General features: G+C 35.9%; 2 pseudogenes; both read right to left on the bottom strand.

Annotated features, from left to right (window-relative positions):
* Positions 1-3,650: 3,650 nt before the first annotated feature.
* Positions 3,651-16,777, bottom strand: LOC112199058 (annotated as a pseudogene).
* Positions 16,778-18,891: 2,114 nt separating this feature from the next.
* On the bottom strand, positions 18,892-22,544 carry LOC112199057 (annotated as a pseudogene).
* Between the last annotated feature and the right edge of the window lie 347 nt (positions 22,545-22,891).

Below are 22,891 nucleotides of genomic sequence, written 5' to 3'. Positions count from 1 at the left end.
GATTTTTGCATGGGAAATCATGGAGATAGTGTGAAAATCATGGAGTTAATGTCAAAAATTAAGAGAGGATCAAGGATAATGATGCCATGGAGAGATTTAAGGGAGAAAAAGTCCAAAACAAGTCCAGATTCATTCCTATTTTCACTCAAGAGTATTTTGGCCGAAAATTAAGAGAAAAATCAGATTAAATCTTGGGAAAATCAGCAATAATATATTTGGAAAGATTATGGATTTATTTTGGAGCTTTCTGATTGGCTGGATGACTCAACAGAGCTGACATGGCATTCTGTGATTGGTCGAAGCTGTGTGGCATGATTGGATAGTTATTTGAGGAGATAAATCAGAAAATAATCATGCAATTAATTCAAAAATAATCTCCCTAAATCAAGGTGTTAAATTGGAGGTTTCTTATTGGTTGGATGACATAGCAGAGCTGACGTGGCGTTCTCTGATTGGCTAATGCTGTGTGGATCAATCTTGAAGACTTGGAGACTAAGTTGTCATCCTCCTATAAATAGGAGCATTCTCTACACAATTCTACACACCAACACACCATCAAACAGAAGAACAACACCACAACACCTCTTAATTCAGAAAAATTCTCTCCATTCTCTAGTTGCAAAGCTCTGCGTTTTCAAGCAAGGAGAGGAAGAAGAAGAATGAGCCGTGAAGATCATATCCTCCATCATCCACCTTGAAGGCTTGCTTCCAAGATTCAAGATCCAACCATCTAGCTCTCCATCTCCATCTCCACTCACGGTGTAATTCGTCCCTTTTCCTTGTAACCTTTTTGGTTTCCTTGTTTGATTTCGTATGAACTTGTTTGTAGTTAACAATAACGTTTAGGGCAAAGTTTAAGCCCAATTTCTATGTTTAAATAAAGTTTTCGAATTCTATAATTGAGATTCTAAGTTGCTTATGTGAGTTTGTTCAATTAAATTTGCTTTACAGAAAACTTTTATATGTTTATCTTATTTGGGTCGACACTTATAGGATTTGCATGTAATTGGTGCTAGGTTTAAGAACATGAATCAACTTTTTGCTTTGTGTAACTTGAATCAAAAGTAGTAAAGGTTCTGGACAAGAATCGAATTTAATTGAAGAGGATTGCAATTAGGTGGACTTTTCCATAACGAAGTTGTACACTTGAGTTGATAGCCTTTCTCTATGTGTAATGCGTTAAACATGTTATGATTAACTAGCTTTCTAGTGCTTGAATGCATGTTTGATAGGATTGATCTAGGTGCTTTCGCTTAGGTTAATTAGCATTGAAAAGTAAAATATGGGAAATCATTTGCTTTCGAATGTTTCACATGATCAACTCCTTCCTCATGACTTAGATGAACAATTATAGGGTTTGAATCGAATTTGATTACATGGAATTGGTTTTGATCTTTGTTCCTTGCGTTCCACCCATGTATATATGTTTTTACGTTTTCTTTATTTTATTTATTTTAATTTTAATTTTAAGAATCCTAATCCCCCCTTATTTGTGTTTACTTGTATATATTTTTATTCTTTGCTTTATTCTTGTAAATAATTCTTTTTACTTTAATTAATTTATTTTTGCAATTACAGGTGTACCCTCAATCCCCGGAATAGAACGATCCCTATTTGCTTATACTACTAACGATATTTTCAGGGTTAAATTATGCGCTTGCTTTTTAGCTGCATCATTTTTACTTTCCTTGAATAATTTATCTAAGTGAAAGCACCTAAATCAATCTTATTGAACATGCAATCATAGTCTAGAAAGCTAGCTAATCAAGAACACATTCAATGCATGAAGCATAGAGAAAGGATGTCAACCAAAGTGCACAACCTAGTTATGAATAAGTTCACCTATTTGCAATCCTCCTTAATTGATTTCGACTTTTGTCCAAAGCCTTTACTACTTAAATCTAGCTTCAATTACATGCATATATCCTAAGTTGGCCACCAAAGAACACATACATATAAAAGTTTTCTGTAAAACAAAATCAATCAAGCAATCTCACATAAGCAACATATCAATCAACATAAAGAAATCGTAACTTTATTTCAAAACATATAAACGGGATTTAAACTTTGCCCTTAACGTCATGTTAACTAGAATTCATAACTCTAAGAATCAAACAAAGGAAAACAAAAGAAAGTATGAAATACACCGTGAAAGATGGATGACATGGCCTTGAGACGAAAAACTCGAAGATCCTTGAAAGCAAGCAATCTTCTACGGACGACCCAAGGGTGGATGGCGGATAGAATCTTGATGTATTGCATGACTTCTTCTCCTCCTTGGTTGAGATGCAGAGCTTCTGAAGACTAGAGAATGGAGAGAATTTTTCTGATGTTTATTTACTGAGGAAGAGAGGTGTGTTGTGGTGTTTTGTTGTGGTTGGTGTTGATGGTTTTGTGGTTGGTGTTGAGAGGAGGCTATATATAGGGGAAGGCAAGGCTTCATGAATTTAATTTCCAAAGAATTTTCTGGTTGCACCACACAGCTTCGACCAATCACGTAGTGCCACGTCAGCTCTGTTGTGTCATCCAACCAATCAAAAAGCTCCAAAATCAATCCCTAATATTTTGTTGCTGATTTTCCCATGATTTAATCTGATTTTATTCACAATTTTCGGCCAAATATCTAGGCATGAACCTAGACAATGTATCCGGACTCATTTTGGACATTTTCTCCCTTAAATCTCTCCATGGTATTATCCTTAACATCCTCCCCTTGATTTTCACATTAAAATTGCAGATTTTATTCTCTAATTTCAGCCAACATATCTTGAGGGAATTAAGGGACGAATCTGGACTTGTTTTGAGCATTTTCTTGTTGCACAATCCCTTGAAACTCTCCCAAGATTTTCTCAACGTAATCTCCTTGATTTTCACATTATCTCCATCATTTCCCATGCAAAAATCAGATTTAATCTCCCATAATATCTCCCACGTCATCTTCAAGGCATGTGGTTTCCTAGTGCCATCAGGTTTCCTAGCCTCATTAGGATTCCTGCGTTGACTGGGATTCCTAGTCGGACCAGGAAAACTCCATTTCTTCATTTCAGCTCATTTCTTCTCCATTTATTCCAATGTACTAGAAAATAAAAACTAAATTAAAATTTATTTATTTATGGAAATAACTAAGTAAAATATGAGGAAATAACTATTAAAACATCGCATTAAAATGCTCCTATCACAAAGAAACCGAAGGGTGGATAAACCACGAATTTAGTACGACTTTTCATGCCTGATTACCAGCAGCTTATGCCACTATCAGGGGTCCTCTGGAAATGTATTGCAACAGAAGGATGGAACTTGTTGACAATATAAACTACCTCCATCTATAGCCCAGGGCAGGTGGGAATGTTCTGGCCCATCAATCAATCACTATTAATAATTAGCTGCAAGGTTGTAGCTGGCTTACCTGGCATCTCAACAAGTGATGATTGCAGTGCCTTAATTTGATCTACTACTGTAATGTTTTTTATCACTTCTAACTTAAATAGGTTACTTTTTGACCAAAAAAAAAAACTTAAATAGGTTACTCCAAAGTATGTTCAATTATCTATCATGTGTAATTGATAGGGCAAGAACTTTAAAACAAATACAGGTAAATGCAGTCTGATTTATTCTACATCCAGCATTTTCTGATATGTGAACCATGTTAGCTAAAGTCCCCTTAATTGCGAGGGAGATAAATGTGTAGGAGTCTCAGGTAGACTGGATCGAAAGAATTCCTCATCTAGTATTAGATCAAGGTGGTATGCTCTATGTTCCGAGAGGATGCCCTGAGTCCCTGACATATTCCCACATAAAAATTTCAAATTCAAGAAACATCAACAAAGCGTGAAGGAAAAGAGACTGAAACATTTCTTCTGATACAAAAGAGACTGAAACATTAATGCTGCAGATCTACCTTCTTTAGTGGCTTCTACACATCTTCTCTGGTAATGCATAGACAGCTGATGATTCGACGCTTTCAACACTTGATTGTACTTCTCTTCGGCCTCAGTTATGTATTTTGCCTGAATGGCACAATATAATTGGGCGTTAGTACTTACAGGTCATACATGGTGCCCTTTCTAAATTCAGTGTGATGAACAAATGGATTGGTATCAAACATTATTTTCGAATCGATTAAACTCCACTGGTTTTGGCATTTAACATCATGACAGATAGTACCGAAATACAAAAAGGGAAGTTATCATGTGTTTCTGTATGGACCGATGACACAAACTTGTATTTCGTTGACAAGGACCTACTCTATGAAACCTACAACACTGACCTGAAACTTGCACATTCAAGGCTACTGTACCATAAGTTTTATGTCCGTCTGTCCTGTAAAAAAGCAAAAGTAACCATGTCCTTTTAGGTGGCTAGTTATATTAACATAACAACCACACAAGGACCGATGTATTCTCAACTTCATATTGCTTAATTCAATAAAAGAGGGTTTGCATTGCGTTTAGTGGAAAACCAAGGAGAAGAATAGTGTTTTCAATGGTACATCATTACATGATTAAATCAGGAGTATATCAGGGAGCAACCTGAGCTTAAGCTCATGTAGGGTCTTAGGTTCAATATCAATCTCATCGGGGCATTTAACATCATGATAGATAGGACCAACATGGCAACATAGAAAATGGAAGTTTTCATGTGTTTCTATTGATAAGAGCACAAAGTGTGACATTTTAATTATGTATTTTCCCTCATTTTGCTAAGTTATTCTCTTAAAATTAATAATTATAACATAGTTTATGTTTTTAGGTACTTCAAGGACTGAAATGGAGAAAACAAGCGAAAAAGAGCAGAAATGAGAGTAAATGAAGGATGACTTATTTTAGAAACTTTCCTCTTTCATTTTAGGAAATATTTCCTATTTTGTTTTAAGAAACTTTCTTCATTTGAACTTTTCTATTTCTGATTTTTATATTTTAATGAGAGTCCATCACATTAAGAACTCTTGACTGATGAATTCAAGGAAAACTTAAAACAAAAATCATGAAGAATTCAAGGAGATAAAAGGGAGTGTTTATGATCAATATTTATTCTTGATTATCTTATTTACTATTGATTATAACACTGCAACGGCGCCAAAAATTGATGCAGCTGAAATAGCCTCACAATTTAACCCTGCAAAATGTAGTTGTTAGTATAGGATAAGCAGGGATCGTTCAGTCCGGGGATTGTAGGGTACACCTAAACAAAAAGGTCAATTTAAATTAGTAATTAATAAAACAAATATTAACAAGTATTTATCTACAAATTTACACAAGCAACAACCATAAAAAAGGGGGGATTCAACTTTTGGTTTCTAAGTTCCTACGAAATAAAACAAAAAGATAAATATATACATGTGATCGACTTCTTCACACTCAAATCAGAATTTCCAAACCATATCAACATGCAATGAATTATTTCAATCTAAACAACCTAAAATCTTGCCAACACTAAATATCAGAAATGAATTCGAAGTACAAGTCTGAAGAGATCGAGTACCACTTTAATTCTTCTTTTGAATCTCCTAAGTTAGGAAAAGTCCGTAACTCAAAATATTTCATATAAAACATCACGTTAATACTGAAGAGCATCCGTCAACATTAAATATGAATCATTAAGTGCAATTAGAATTCTGAATTCAAACATGTATGCATCCATAAGAAGTTACAAACGCACAAACATGTAGCATATAATCTCGACCATTGTACATAGCCTTTACCACTTCAATTTATGCCCCAAAACGATTAGGTGAATCAGAACACAAATTTGGCTTTATTAACCTGCAGATTAACATAGTTATTCAACCAAAATCATATGCTTAAAGATATAAAGGATGGCACAAAATCATATTATAAAGATATCATAAACAAATCAAGAACATAAAGAAACAAATCTGAAAATTACTAACATAAACTCATTCTCAACAAAAATCCAATTCCAATAATAAAGCTCATAAAAGAAATCTGAAATTCAATACTAAAGAGTACGAAAACAGAAATAAGGGCCATGAATTACACTTTTTGATCTTCAAGGAAGCTTGGAGAACGTCAAGAGAACACAAGGCTTGGCCTTCAAGAACACGAATAGCCTTGGAGAAGTCCTAAAGCTCTTCACGACAAGAGGCTTTTTCTGAATATTTGGAGAGGGTTTTGAAGAGAAGAGAGCTAAGCTAATGAACTGAATTTTGTATGAAGAAGTGATGCCTTTGGAGTAGAGAATGACTGCTATTTATAGTGGAATTCTCATCTCTTGTGATGCAATCATGGCCAATCATCTTGAGGTGATTTCTCCTCCAAATTTGCTTGATTTTCTCATGACAATGTCTTGATTTTTCTGATTTCTTTTCCCCTTAATGACTCCTTGTATATGCCTTGAATAGCGACCAGATACATCCCTTATTCTTCTCCTTTGATTTGCACTAATTTCTTCCAAGAATTGTGCACACAATAAACTCCTACAATCAAGAAAAATCAGAATTTAATTAGAGTTTATAATCAATAAGAAATCAGATAATTAGGAATAAATATTGATTAAAAACAATCCATTTTATCTCCTCGAATTCTTCCTGATTAATCCTTCAATGTTTCTTGATTTCATCACTCAAGAGTTTTTAATGGGATGGACTCTCATTAGAATACAAAAATCAGAAATAGAAAAGTCCAAATGAAGAAAGTTTCCTAAAACAAAATAGGAAATATTTCCTAAAATGAAAGAGGAAAGTTTCATAAATGACTTGTCATTAATTTATGCTCATTTCTGCTCTTTTTCACTTGTTTTCACCCTTTCCAACCTTGAAGTAACTAAAAACATAAACTTTATTATAATTATTAATTTTAAGAGAATAACTTAGCCAAATGAGGGAAAATACATATTAAAAATGTCACACTTTGTGCTCTTATCAAATACCCCCACACTTAACTTTTGCTAGTCCCTTAGCAAAATCAAAACAAAACACTCAATCAAAATAAACAATTTACTACCAGACTCTACACAAATGACACACAAAGACTATATTGCCCTTAACATTTGTCTCAAAAATCCTTACTCTCATGACATCAAAATTAGCACTTAATCAAGAATCAATATTTAGATATTCGAGAGTTAATTGAAGCATATAATCCACATATAAATAAGTAGGACCTGGTTGTAACACAATTCTTGGAAGAAATTAGTGCAAATCAAAGGAGAAGAATAAGGGATGTATCTGGTCGCTATTCAAGGCATATACAAGGAGTCATTAAGGGGAAAAGAGATCAGAAAAATACAAAAATTGATGGGGCTGAAATAGCCTCACAATTTAACCCTGCAAAATGTAGTTGTTAGTATAGGATAAGCAGGGATCGTTCAGTCCGGGGATTGTAGGGTACACCTAAACAAAAAGGTCAATTTAAATTAGTAATTAATAAAACAAATATTAACAAGTATTTATCTACAAATTTACACAAGAAACAACCATAAAAAGGGGGGATTCAAGTTTTGGTTTCTAAGTTCCTACGAAATAAAACAAAAAGATAAATATATACATGTGATCAACTTCTTCACACTCAAATCAGAATTTCCAAACCATATCAACATGCAATGAATTATTTCAATCTAAACAACCTAAAATCGTGCCAACACTAAATATCATAAATGAATTCGAAGTACAAGTCTGAAGAGATCGAGTACCACTTTAATTCTTCTTTTGAATCTCCTAAGTTAGGAAAAGTCCGTAACTCAAAATATTTCATATAAAACATCACGTTAATACTGAAGAGCATCCGTCAACATTAAATATGAATCATTAAGTGCAATTAGAATTCTGAATTCAAACATGTATGCATCCATAAGAAGTTACAAACGCACAAACATGTAGCATATAATCTCGACCATTGTACATAGCCTTTACCACTTCAATTTATGCCCCAAAACGATTAGGTGAATCAGAACACAAATTTGGCTTTATCAACCTGCAGATTAACATCATTATTCAACCAAAATCATATGCTTAAAGATATAAAGGATGGCACAAAATCAGATTGTAAAGATATCATAAACAAATCAAGAACATAAAGAAACAAATCTGAAAATTACTAACATAAACTCATTCTCAACAAAAATCCAATTCCAATAATAAAGCTCATAAAAGAAATCTGAAATTCAATACTAAAGAGTACGAAAACAGAAATAAGGGCCATGAATTACACTTTTTAATCTTCAAGGAAGCTTGGAGAACGTCAAGAGAACACAAGGCTTGGCCTTCAAGAACACGAACAGCCTTGGAGAAGTCCTAAAGCTCTTCACGATCAGAGGCTTTTTCTGAATATTTGGAGAGGGTTTTGGAGAGAAGAGAGCTAAGCTAATGAACTGAATTTTGTATGAAGAAGTGATGATTTTAGAGTAGAGAATGGCTGCTATTTATAGTGGATTTGTCATCTCTTGTGATGCAATCATGGCCAATCATCTTGAGGTGATTTCTCCTCCAAATTTACTTGATTCTCTCATGACAAAGTCTTGATTTTTCTGATCTCTTTTCCCCTTAATGACTCCTTGTATATTCCTTGAATAGTGACCAGATACATCCCTTATTCCTCTTCTTTGATTTGCACTAATTTCTTCTTCCAATTGTGCACACAATGAACTCCTACAATCAAGAAAAATCAGAATTTAATTAGTGTTATAATCAATAGTAAATAAGATAATCATGAATAAATATTGATCATAAACACTCCCTTTTATCTCCTTGAATTCTTCATGATTTTTGTTTTAAGTTTTCCTTGAATTCATCAGTCAAGAGTTCTTAATGTGATGGACTCTCATTAAAATATAAAAATCAGAAATAGAAAAGTTCAAATGAAGAAAGTTTCTTAAAACAAAATAGGAAATATTTCCTAAAATGAAAGAGGAAAGTTTCTAAAATAAGTCATCCTTCATTTACTCTCATTTCTGCTCTTTTTCGCTTGTTTTCTCCATTTCAGTCCTTGAAGTACCTAAAAACATAAACTATGTTATAATTATTAATTTTAAGAGAATAACTTAGCAAAATGAGGGAAAATACATAATTAAAATGTCACACTTTGTGCTCTTATCAAATACCCCCACACTTAGCTTTTGCTAGTCCCTTAGCAAAATCAAAACAAAAGACTCAACCAAATTAAACAATTCATTACCAGACTCTACACAAATGACACACAAAGACTATACTGCCCTTAACATTTGTCTCATGAATCCTGTCTCTCATGGCATTAAAATTAGCACTTAATCAAGAATCAATATTTAGATATTCGAGAGTTAATTGAAGCATATAATCCACATATAAATAAGTAGGACCTGGTTGTAACAATGGTGATGGGTGGAGCTCAGCATGTTTCAGACAAGTATGATTCATATCCTCACAAGGTATATCCACTCTTTCTTCACTCAGAAGAAGGCAATGCTTAAAAGCTTATAATCACTCAATTATATGTGAGAGAAAATATTTTGAGGCAATCAAATAGCTCACATATATAAGAAATGAAAAGCACTTTGTGAATATAATTTTTCAAGATCTCATGAAAGATATCAACTACTTGCACGGATGGACCCAAGCCATAGGTTCAACTCTTATAACTCATCTCCACAGATCAAAGGCTATCCCATCTTAAGGATCAAAAAGGACTTTGAAGGGTTGAAATGGGGCTAAGGTTCAAGGTTTTAAGAAACAAAGGTTAAGGAATGTCAAAGTATCCTAAAAACCTAGTAGAGCTTATGTTGATGTAGAGAGACTTCTAGAAATCCACCAAGGCATACAGAACGTTACATCCCATAGAGGCAAAATAAAAAGCCTAATGTCATCACTCTAAACTTCCTTTGAACTCTCGTAAATTGGACAAAGACCAAACCTTTCAATAGTGGGCCTTCAATTCAAAGAAAACTCCAAATTCACCAAGTATGGGGGACTAAAATCCATAGACATATTTTTCTTTTTCCTTCTTTTTCTTTTCTAGCCGTACACATTTTTTTTTCTTTATTTCTTTTTCATTTTCTTTTTCACGGCTTTCACATACTTTTTTCTTTCCTCATGGACAAGTCTACCCCCACACTTGCACTTTTACCTTTTCTAAATCTTCATCTTTGCCACCCTCATGTAGTAAGTCTCAAAAGATAGCTCCACTAAGTTTTTAGAACAAAAGGTCAGGTTGTGACTAACTAGGGTTTAGGTTAAGGATTTTTAGGGTGATGAAAGAAAAGGCTTAATTTAGGCTCAAAGTGGTTTATCTAAGGGGGTCCCACGACGGGCACAAATATGGACACAGGTTAATTTGTCTATGGTGGTAGTTCCTAGAGTGCCTCTATCCTTTCCAGAATCAGGGCCATGTATTGATAAAAGTCTCAACAAGCACAAGAGTGAATTCTAGCATTCTCTAGTCCATCAAACTTAATCTATGGCAAGCAATCAATCAAATGAAAGAATAATGAGATCATCAAAACATCGCCAATAAAATAAGAATATATTTTATTTATCACTCCAAGAAAAAGGGACAAGGCTCAAATATCTCACATGGCTTTTATGAATCAAAACTCATCTTAACATGCTCTTATTTTGTACCAAGGTTACGAAATCCATATCCACTACACATGTATATGCTTTTTATATATATCTCAATTAACCAAAGAATAACATTTAAAATCATCTCAATATGTGATCCTCTTTTAGCCATAATTTCAGAGATATTGAATCATCCTAGACAGTTAAGGGCATCCTAAGACTCAAAGCAAAACAAAAGACTAAGACTGACGCCAAAAAGGTTTTTGACTAGGGTTATTTCCTTTCTCCTTTCGGTAACTCCTTTGGAACATGACCAGGTGAAGAGGGGACCGATTTTGGCGGAGCTCAGCTCACTTGTTTGACAGGGGACGAGACCCTTTGTCAGCACTTCTCGGATCCAAACTAGACCTTAGACATCACATCCCATCAGATGCGCCTACGATGAAGAAGATATTTCACCCAAAATCATTTTGACTCAATAAATAAAAGCAACGATTTTTTTTTTTTGACATTTTTCAATTTTTTTGTATTTTCAATATATATGACTCAAGACAAAAGTATAAATCCCTTCCCCCACACTTAAATATTGCATTGTCCTCAATGTAATCAATCATAAGCATGCAATGAAACAATTAAGCATATAGGAATTGAATTTATGAAAATAAATACGAAAACAAAGAAGCAAAAACGAAAATAAAAGACACAAGTACAATTCAACCTAAACAAGTGAAGGGATAGAAATGTCAAACTCTCGTTGATGGCTCCTCCACAGCTTCGGTTGAAATGGGTTGCCTCCCATGCAGCGCTTAATATTTATAGTCTTTCAGCCTGGACTCTTCTCCTTGTGTCACAACAATTTTTTTTTTTTTTTTTTTGAGTTAATTTTTTATTTTTTATTTTTACACACTTACAACAATTAAGTATTTTACGAAATTCAAAACAACCTAAGTATATTAATCTAAGTGAAACGCATACAATTTACAACATGTTAAAAAAAAAACTTCTACAAATTGCACAACAATTATAAAATACATGTTTAATTTGGTAACACTCATAAAACTTAAACTAAATCACAATTATAGCTTGGCCTAGCATAAATCGCAATTTGTCACCATTCCACAAGTGTAGTACAAAAATTTAGCATACATTCTATATAAACAACAAAATTAATGACACTTTAAGTGCTAGAGATTTTAACAATCCCCGGCAACGGCGCCAAAAATTGATGGGGCTGAAATAGCCTCACAATTTAACCCTGCAAAATGTAGTTGTTAGTATAGGATAAGCAGGGATCGTTCAGTCCGGGGATTGTAGGGTACACCTAAACAAAAAGGTCAATTTAAATTAGTAATTAATAAAACAAATATTAACAAGTATTTATCTACAAATTTACACAAGAAACAACCATAAAAAGGGGGATTCAAGTTTTGGTTTCTAAGTTCCTACGAAATAAAACAAAAAGATAAATATATACATGTGATCAACTTCTTCACACTCAAATCAGAATTTCCAAACCATATCAACATGCAATGAATTATTTCAATCTAAACAACCTAAAATCGTGCCAACACTAAATATCATAAATGAATTCGAAGTACAAGTCTGAAGAGATCGAGTACCACTTTAATTCTTCTTTTGAATCTCCTAAGTTAGGAAAAGTCCGTAACTCAAAATATTTCATATAAAACATCACGTTAATACTGAAGAGCATCCGTCAACATTAAATATGAATCATTAAGTGCAATTAGAATTCTGAATTCAAACATGTATGCATCCATAAGAAGTTACAAACGCACAAACATGTAGCATATAATCTCGACCATTGTACATAGCCTTTACCACTTCAATTTATGCCCCAAAACGATTAGGTGAATCAGAACACAAATTTGGCTTTATCAACCTGCAGATTAACATCATTATTCAACCAAAATCATATGCTTAAAGATATAAAGGATGGCACAAAATCAGATTGTAAAGATATCATAAACAAATCAAGAACATAAAGAAACAAATCTGAAAATTACTAACATAAACTCATTCTCAACAAAAATCCAATTCCAATAATAAAGCTCATAAAAGAAATCTGAAATTCAATACTAAAGAGTACGAAAACAGAAATAAGGGCCATGAATTACACTTTTTAATCTTCAAGGAAGCTTGGAGAACGTCAAGAGAACACAAGGCTTGGCCTTCAAGAACACGAACAGCCTTGGAGAAGTCCTAAAGCTCTTCACGATCAGAGGCTTTTTCTGAATATTTGGAGAGGGTTTTGGAGAGAAGAGAGCTAAGCTAATGAACTGAATTTTGTATGAAGAAGTGATGATTTTAGAGTAGAGAATGGCTGCTATTTATAGTGGATTTGTCATCTCTTGTGATGCAATCATGGCCAATCATCTTGAGGTGATTTCTCCTCCAAATTTGCTTGATTTTCTCATGACAATGTCTTGATTTTTCTGATTTCTTTTCCCCTTAATGACTCCTTGTATATGCCTTGAATAGCGACCAGATACATCCCTTATTCTTCTCCTTTGATTTGCACTAATTTCTTCCAAGAATTGTGCACACAATAAACTCCTACAATCAAGAAAAATCAGAATTTAATTAGTGTTATAATCAATAGTAAATAAGATAATCAAGAATAAATATTGATCATAAATATATATAGAAACATGACGCGAGCTTTTACTTCATTGACAAGGAACCTACTGTATGAAAACTACATTAACCACCTAAATTACTGACCGAAAACTTACACATACTAGGCTACTGTACCTTAAGTTTTACCTGTCCCTTAACAAACAAAACAATGCAAGTCCTTTTTGTATTAACATAACTACCAGGGCTTTCATTAAGCAATTCTTATTCCTGACAACGAGCAGCATCAATCTATTCTCAACTTCATATTGCTTGAATTAATAAAAATGAATTGCATTGCATTTAATGGAAACCAAGGAGAAGAATAGTTTTTTTTTTCAGAATATTACATGATTAAATCAAGAGTCTCAGGGGATCAACCTGAGCTTAAGCTCATCTAGGGTCTTAGGTTCAGTCCAGTCCCCCTTCCCTCGCACCAGAAAAAGACTTGGAAACAAGAAGTGGTCAAATTAATGAATGCTCACCAGCACTGTAGGGGCACAAGCTCCATGTACTCTGACAAACGTGCGCAATATATTGAAATTATTTTCTAATACATCCTCCAGCACGAAGAGCGCCAAGACTTTTGAACTAGAAACGTCCAATTAAATTATATAGTCACCAGTATGAACTCAGAAAACTATTGAACTCACCCCGTAGTCAAACCTACAACATCATTGTGTCAACTCAATAGCAAATGATACTGATAATATATATGTCTAAGGATTAAACGACGTTCCGACAGAGTACATAGTAATTGAAAACAGATAGAAAACCAACCAACCATCAGTTACAAATTAATAATTATAATGTGAAATAAGGGCCACTGAAAAAATGTAACAAATAATAAGAGCCTTTGACTGAAAAAAAAGAAAAGGAAAAAAAAACACAAAGAAAGAAAGTACTTACAAATCATCAGCTACCTCAATCAGGAATTCTGAGACACATAGAAATTCCATGTGCAACTCATTGATCGATCTGAATAATCACTTCAAAGGAAAACACAGTCAACAAAATGAAATCATTTTATCATACTTGGAAAGAAAAATGTAAGGTTATACTTCTTACCAAAAAAAACTTTCGTAAAGATAATGTAGTAATATCTGCACACACACACAATTACAAGCAACTCATTCATTAAAATATACATATATATATATATATATATATATTTATACAGATCCTATAGAGCGGAGCTCCGCTTTGAAATTAAAGTGTGGATTTAGAGTTTAGGGTCACTTTTCGGTCGCATATCCACATCTCGACCGTTCAGTTTTTAAGTACTAATGTATAGATCATCTCTGCCAATTTTCAGCCAATTGATGATCATTAAGACATTGATAACTATCGTTGGTTTAAGTGAGTTAGATACCTTAACGATCATAAATTTGGCTCAAATTTGCAGAGATGATCTATACATTAGTACCTAAAAACTGAATGGTCGAGATCTAGATATGCAACCGAAAAGTGACCATAAACTCTAAATCCGCACTTTAATTTTAAAGTGGAGCTCCACTCTGGATAATATACACACACACACACACACACACACACGGAGCGGTTCCAAAGAGAACGTCCGCACTGTTGCTAAAGTGCGGACATCGACACAGCAGCCTTGATCAAGCTTTGACCGCGCGGCGCCGCTTGCGGACGGAGGCCAGGGGTAGGACGGACCGGTCTACAATCGGGTGGATTTGCCGGCAATGAGGTTGCAGCTCCGCCCAAAAAGTTGCAGTTGCAGGTCGAGTTGCTGCCCAGAACCTGCAACCTCTACCTCCTCCAACCTCGATCACTGCCCAGAACCGTCTGGGATGCCTCCAGCCTCTGTCCGCCAAGCCCCGAGTAGCCCTCACCGCCTGGAACGCCGCTGCTGCGTCGCCATCCTCACTTTAGCGAAGTGCGGACGTCCGCTTCAGAACACGCCTGTATACACACACACACACACACACAGAGATCCTATCCAGAGCGGAGCTCCGCTTTGAAATTAATGTATGAAGTTCGAGTTTTGGATTACTTTTCGGTCGCACATCCACATCTCGACCATTCAGTTTTTAGGTACTAGTGTATAGATCATCTCTGCAAATTTTCAGCCAAAATGATGATCGTTAAGACATTGATAACTCCCTTAAAGCTAATACGGTTCATGTTGACAGATTCAGTCCGTCCATTGGTTTAAGCGACTTAGATACCTTAACGATCATCAATTTCGCTGAAAATTTGCAGAGATGATCTATACACTAGTGCCTAAAAATTGAACTTTCGAGATGTAGATATGCAACCGAAAAGTGACCTAAAACTTGAACTTCACACGTTAATTTCAAAGCGGAGCTCCGCAGATAGGATCTTTGTGTGTGTATCCGCACAAGGTTTAGTAAACAGTTAACTATAAGATTCAGTTACTAAGAAAAACATGCAAACAAACAATATAGTCGTAACCGATGAAATCGGATACATACAACACAACAAGTGATTATAAAAAATAAATAAAAAAATTAAATAAATAACAATAATAAAGATAAAAAAGATCATATAATATTTGGTACGCTTTACTAAGATATAGTGATATCTTTTCTCCTCTCAACTGGTACAGTAAAAGATTCAGCACTCGATAATCAAAGATTTGAGATGAATTGCCTCTATTGCATCTTCAACTGAGATCTGTGTAGCATACTGTTGATTATTATCTTTACATAGAAACCTTGAGCATGTCTATGTCTGATGCTAGATAATTCCTCTGAATTAAAAAAAAGGACGGTCTGAAGAGTTTCTTTAAGTAGAAAATATATAACTTATAAATTGAATACCTTAATATTTGAAAGTAACAGTTAAAACAGGTTACATAAATCTAATTATGTCAACTAGTGGCTTTGTTTTTTCCTTGAACAATCAAAGTAGTGGCTTTTCAAAAGGTTGGACCAGAAAGGGTGCCAAGTGATGGATTGGATCGATGGATGCAAGAGGAGGTTGTGGTGGAGTTGATGGTCCTCTTAAAGTCAAAGAAGAGGTCAGTGGTTTGATTATACCGGTTGTGCTTGAACAGTGGTGAAGGTACTATCCAGTTGCTAGTGTTCATAGAGGCTTTCTGACTACTTGGAATCTTCAGTTGGGCAAGTAGAGTTCGTATTACTCATCTTCTAGTTACTCTTCCTTTCAATGTCACCAACTCTGCCTTCTATAGCTTAACAAAAATTATGTTAAACAGGACTCTATTAGGCATTTACCCTAAGAACCATTCAGACACGAGTTTTGGTCATGAATGATTTTTGAATTTCACACCAAACTATAGTTAACCCCAATGCCCTGCTTGAATGTCCCCAGAAATTAGGGAGTAGGCCTGCCCGTTCATTTTTACCTTTTTGCTTATTGTTACTTTGGAAGAGAGGACACCTCACACCTGTTCTACATCATTTTAGAATTAAAGACTAACTCTATGTTACTTTTACAAATGAGAAGACCGGTTTTGGTTTAGGGGTTCCAACCTTTGTCCATCCAAGTATTATATAAACAGTTTAAAACTCATCAATACCCACAGTTGAAATGTAACAAGTTAATAACCCAGGATGATACACATACCTGCATTTTATTCTTAACTGCATGACAAAGCTTTCTTTCCAGAGCCCAATACTCTTCTCCAGACTTGAATTCATCTTGCATTCTAAATATATTAAAGAAAAGCAAAACTACATAATGACCTGAGAGTTACTTATTTAGTCCCCAAGAGAAGAATGACAATAGAAAGCAGTAAGCTTTACCTCTTTGTCAAAAGGACATGGGATTCAAGTAATTTGAGTGGCCAACACATTTGAAAACTGAGAAATTTTCCCATGACCTTCCTGCTTTTCAGAAGATATTGGTCAAGTTCAGAACCTAGTCACAAAAACTATTAACTTCAAGATCATTGCTCACTTTGCTCCCAAGTTCTTAGCACTACCACTGCAGTTCCTCTTTCTGAAATGGTCATTTTGCTGGATGCTTGCACTGTCTTCTCATTCAAATCATCAAGCTGTAACAAAAGATACCCACCCACGCTGGATTGACAACAAGAAATTTATAAATAGGGCATCTTAGACTGCAACATTACAAAACCAAATTAAAGAGAAAAAAGTATTGAGTTGTTTGGACTATATATTTATACATAGATGTGAAGGAAGAGAACGGAAATACAAACCTGGACTTCATGGCAAGTTCAATCTCTGCATCAAATTGGGGTTTTCACCTCTGTGGTGACAATTTTCAAGTACTACAATAGTACAATGCATCATGAAAGGCAATTTTATTACGAATCTAATCAGTCATGATCCAATGCATGCTCAATAGTCAGTTAGTCACCACTTACCCACACATTATTACTACTACGTCTAAACAACAGTGAAATCGATTCTGACAAACAGGAAACCAGCGAGGAGATGAAAACCAAATTTCCTTTCTGTAAGAACTCTAAACAACATTAGTTAAGCAACCAGCACTGCTATTTCGCCCATAAAAGCATCCACATATAGTTTGAACAATGAGTAGGAAATAAATTAATCAAGTGAGTTTCCCACAATAACAGGTAACAATAATGTAATGGATACAACCATATCAAGATGAGTACATGACTCGTTAGGCCTTATAGTCAAGTTTAATTTGGAAATGAGTTTGTAATTAACAACATAAATTAATAGAAACTGGAGTAGGAAAATGTGATTAATCATGTTCAAATGGTCAGTTGCATAGGGTTATATATCTGGAATTTGTAATCATATAATTCTTGAGGCTCCTGATTAGTTTTGTCAATATCAGAAGCAATCAGATCTATCGACCACCTAGGTAAGCATATCATCATGCCTCATGTGATAAAAAAAAAAAAAAAAAATCAAATATGACGTTTAACAAACTATCTAGCTAGGATCCTTGCATGTTGCAGAAATATAGACATTTGAGTATCTGACAATCTAGGAAGAGCGGAAATAAATGCAAAGAATTATTAGCCCGTAAGATATATTTATCTGATGCATATGACTTAGGGCTGTCAATTCCGACACGACCCGATAACACGACTCGAAACCCGCACGAAATAAAGCGGGTTGAACCCGCACGATTAAAAAGCGGGTCAGCCACGGGTCAACCCGCCATGACCCATTTAATAAATGGGTCGGCCACGGGTCAACCCGCCAACACGAAGTGAACCCGTATAACCCGATTATGCTATATTTTATCCTGAAATTTTAGACGTTGGGAGTATTTGATCATAAGATTAGACAATTTGAAATATTTTTCTTTATAATTATTGGATTTAATTATTTATGAGTTATATATAATTATTTATATTCTTCGTCTTGTGGAGTTTTTAGCAAATTTAATCAATTTATGCATTTTTTTAGTTAAATGGGTCGCATTGTTAACCCTTAAATGAGTCATTTTGTCAAACACAACACAATATATTTATTAAATGGGTTAAGCGGATTGGAAACGGGTAACCCGTTTAATAAATGGGTTGGGTTTGGGTTTAAATTTTTGACACGATTATTAAATGGGTTGGGTTTGGGTTTGTATCTTGCAACACGATAAATACCTTGACCCGACACGAACCCAACCCGACACGATCCATTGACAGCCCTATGACTAAGCCGAAAATAAAAACTACAATATGGAAAACAAAACGTCTAATGATACCTACTAAAGAACAATAGAAACTGTGGCGTAAAAGAGCATAACAAATTATGAATTCAATGTCAATCTACGTCTTTTTTGTGTGTAGCTGTATTTGGTTGCTGGAGAGAGTCATCTTGAGGCTGCTGGTGCACTTGTTTCACTCACCTATTTCTTTATATCTGTCTTAGCGCTGCCATTGATGAGCACAATCACATTCCCATCAGAATCAACATCCACAATAACTGAATCACGCTCTTTGATCTCCCTTGCCAGCATCTTTTCAGCCATGCTGTCCTCCAAAAGTCTCATTATGGCTCTTCTTAAAGGCCTTGCTCCATAGCTTGGGTCGTATCCTTCGTCAACCACTTTGTCTTTGAACCTCTCTGTCACACGAAGCTCTATCTCTTTGGACTTGAGCCTTCCATAAACCTCGTTCAGCATTATATCTGCAATTTCCTTTACCTCCAACTTACACAGCTGCCGAAAAACAATCATTTCATCCAACCTATTTAAGAACTCTGGTCGAAAGTAGTGTTTCAATTCCTCCATCACCAAGCTCTTAATTTGTTTGTAACTGCTATCCTTGTCTTCATCCTTGGCCGGGTCAAATCCCATGTTACCGCCTCCTTTCTCAATGACACTGCTTCCAACATTAGACGTCATAATGATGAGTGTATTCTTGAAATCTACTGTTCTGCCCTTGCTGTCAGTCAATCTTCCATCCTCAAGTATTTGAAGCATCAAGTTGAAAACATCAGGATGAGCCTTCTCAATCTCATCAAAAAGCACCAGAGTGTATGGATGGCGACGAACGGCTTCAACCAGCTGACCACCCTCTGTGTAACCAACATAACCAGGGGGGAACCAATGAGCTTGGAAACAGTGTGCCTTTCCATGAACTCACTCATATCAAGCCTCACCATCGATTCTTCAGAGCCAAAATAGCAAGTCGCCAAAGTTTTCGCGAGCTCAGATTTTCCAACACCAGTTGGACCAGAAAAGATGAAACTGGCAATTGGCCGATTAGGACTCTTCAGTCCAACACGAGCTCGACGAATAGCCCTGCTAATAGCCCTGACTGCTTCATCCTGGCCAATAACCCTCTTATGGAGCGTCTCTTCCATCTTGAGGAGGCGATCAGATTCATTTGTTGACACTTTCTCAACTGGAATACCAGTCCAACAAGACAAAATATGTTGAATATCCAATTCAGTAACAATAGGGCCACCATTAACATAATCCAATGCCTCACTTATCTCCTTGCCTTTCTCTGTTACTGCTGAGATCTGTTTCTTAAGGTCCAATTCTCTGTCGCGTAATTTCCCAGCCTGTCCAAGATCTTGTTGTGTCAAGTTTAGTTAACAAAATTACAAACATTTGACCGCTGAGATCAATAATATTTACTGCAACATGCATAGTTATCATACAGATTTCCAGCAACAAAAACTTTGTACCTTCTCAAAATCTTGGCTACGACTAGCTTCATTCTTCTCTTTTGTTATCTGCCTCAGAATATTGTCAAGCTCTTGAGCTTCTTCAGGAAGCTGCAAATTAGAATCACCAAAAAAATAAAAGTCCTACTAACTGGAAAAATCCCAGCGTTTAAAAGGTCAGGTAGCAGTCTGAACCCTGAAAAAAAAAGTGAAGTGATACCTGTGCATGACGGAGCCGTACTGTAGAACCAGCTTCATCGAGCAAGTCAATTGCTTTATCAGGAAGAAAGCGATCGCTGAAATACACATAATTATGAGACATAACAGAAAAATATTAACTTATATTCACAGGGGAAGAGAGAAGTAGCATGCATATCACTGAAAACAAGTATCAATTGCCACAAAAAAGAAAAAGAAAAATACTAAATGAGTATTTATGACACTAATGACCATGGACTCCAAAATTCCAGCTACACGACATGTTTGTGCAATCAAATCAAAATGTGCACCTTCTGACTGCAATTTAGCAAGCATGCATATAACTCTATACTTTTCAGTTTAGCTGATGAATTCATCTGACAGAATATAGAATCTATAAAAGGGCTACCTACCTGATGTATTGGTATGATAGCTGCGCAGCTGCTTTCAGGGCCTCATCATTATACTGCACTTTGTGGTGAATCTCATATCGTTCTCGAAGCCCTCTCAAAACCTGTATGGTTTCATCCACCGTTGGTTCAGGAACTTTGACTGGTTGGAATCGTCTTTCCAATGCTGGGTCTTTTTCAATGTGCTTTCTGTATTCATCTAGTGTTGTGGCTCCAATGCACTGCAGTTCACCTCTTGCAAGGGCCGGCTTCAATAAATTTGCAGCATCAATTGCTCCTTCTGCTGCTCCTGCTCCAATTAAAGTGTGCACCTCATCGATAAACAGAATAACTTCACCACCACTTTTTTTTAATTCCTCCATTAGCAACTTCAATCTTCCCTCAAACTCTCCGCGGTACTTGGTACCAGACACAAGAAGACCCGTATCAAGAGTTATAACCGTCTTTTTGGCTATTGTTTCTGGAGCATCGCCACTTGCAATACGTTGAGCAAGACCTTCTGCAATTGCAGTCTTCCCAACACCAGGTTCTCCAATAAGGCAGGGATTATTCTTAGTCCGCCTACCCAAAATTTGGATGACACGTGATATTTGTTGTTCTCTTCCAACAACAGGATCCAACTTACCCTCTTCTGCTAGCTTCGTTAAATTGGTCCCATACTCCTCTAGTGTTGGCATTTTAGTCTTATCATCCCCTCGCCTATGATCAACAACAGCTTCTGCTGTGTTCTCACTGCCCACCATATGGATAACCTGTGTGCGAATATTACAAGGATCGACACCAGAATTCGCTAGAACAACTGCTGCTACACCCTCCCCCTCTCGAAGCAGTCCCAGAAGCAAGTGTTCGGATCCAATGTAGTTATGGCCTAAAAGTCATTCATCATTTTAGAAATGCAAACACTTGTTTCATGCATTCAAAGAAAATGAGGAATCACTAACTAATTACACCATAGGGAATACAAAGAATTTGATAGGGGTCGAATAGCCACAGTCATGCATACTTCTACATTTCAAACTTATTAAGCCTTTTTTAATTATATAAAAGTTTAAATCAAACCTCTTAACTATACGATGCAAAACTGCCAGCACTAAATAATCGTAGGTAAAGGTATGCACTTGAAATTCAACCAAAAGATCGAGCAACCATGCATGCAGTAAGAATAATATTATGAGGAGTTTACTGACCAAGTTGGCGAGCCTCTTCGAGTGAGAGTTCCAAAACTCGTTTGGCACGAGAAGTGAATGGGATCTCAACAGCAATAAATCCAGAACCCCTTCCAATTATCTTCTCCACTTGAATTCGTGCCTCTTTAAGATTAATTCCCATGGAGGATTTCAGAACCTTGGAAGGAAGACCAGTTCCTTCACCAATGAGACCCAAAAGGATCTGCTCAGTGCCCACGAAATTGTGACCAAGTCGTCTTGATTCCTCTTGTGCAAGCAGAACCACTTTAATTGCTTTGTCTGTGAACCGCTCAAACATGGCTTTAGGTACACATCTGCTAGCTCTTCCACTTCTAGCCCCCTTCCGACTTTCGGAACCCCAAGGGGTTGCAATTCCAAAAGAGTATTCCTCGTGGTGTAGGCTGCTAGGTGTGGCCACCAGCTTATCTAGGGAGTTAAACCTACGGAGTCCTGAGAAACTAGAAGCAGTACTAGTGCTACTACTACTCATGCACCTCATTCTCAAAGCAAGTGCTCCTCCTACTGGCGAAGAAGTACACATCATCTTCACTCTACTACTCTTTTTTCCACCCAATTCTTTAGATTGAGCAGTCCTAACTAGCCCACCAACCACACAAGGAATATTATTTGCTGAAGACAGAGCCAAAACCCTAGCCATGATCGACGGGCGATAATGATTAATATCACTCTGACTCTCCTCCTTATTACTGCATGAAACCTCGAGGGAGGCTGAGATAGAAAGAAAACGAGGGTCGAGGATCTTTCTTCGGAGTAAAGACTCCGTGACAGACCCCTATTCTCTATAGCGCGCGCAGTTGCTTGGGGAACGAAACCAAAACAGGGTGTTCGTTCCTCTCATAGTCATGATTTTATATTAGTTAGGGTTGAATAGCCCAATACGTACGT

The sequence above is a fragment of the Rosa chinensis genome, chromosome 4 (assembly GCF_002994745.2).
Source record: "Rosa chinensis cultivar Old Blush chromosome 4, RchiOBHm-V2, whole genome shotgun sequence".
In the NCBI taxonomy this organism is placed as follows: Eukaryota; Viridiplantae; Streptophyta; class Magnoliopsida; order Rosales; family Rosaceae; genus Rosa; species Rosa chinensis.
The sequence above is the reverse complement of the archived record's forward strand: the minus strand, read 5'-3'. Positions and strand labels throughout refer to the sequence as shown.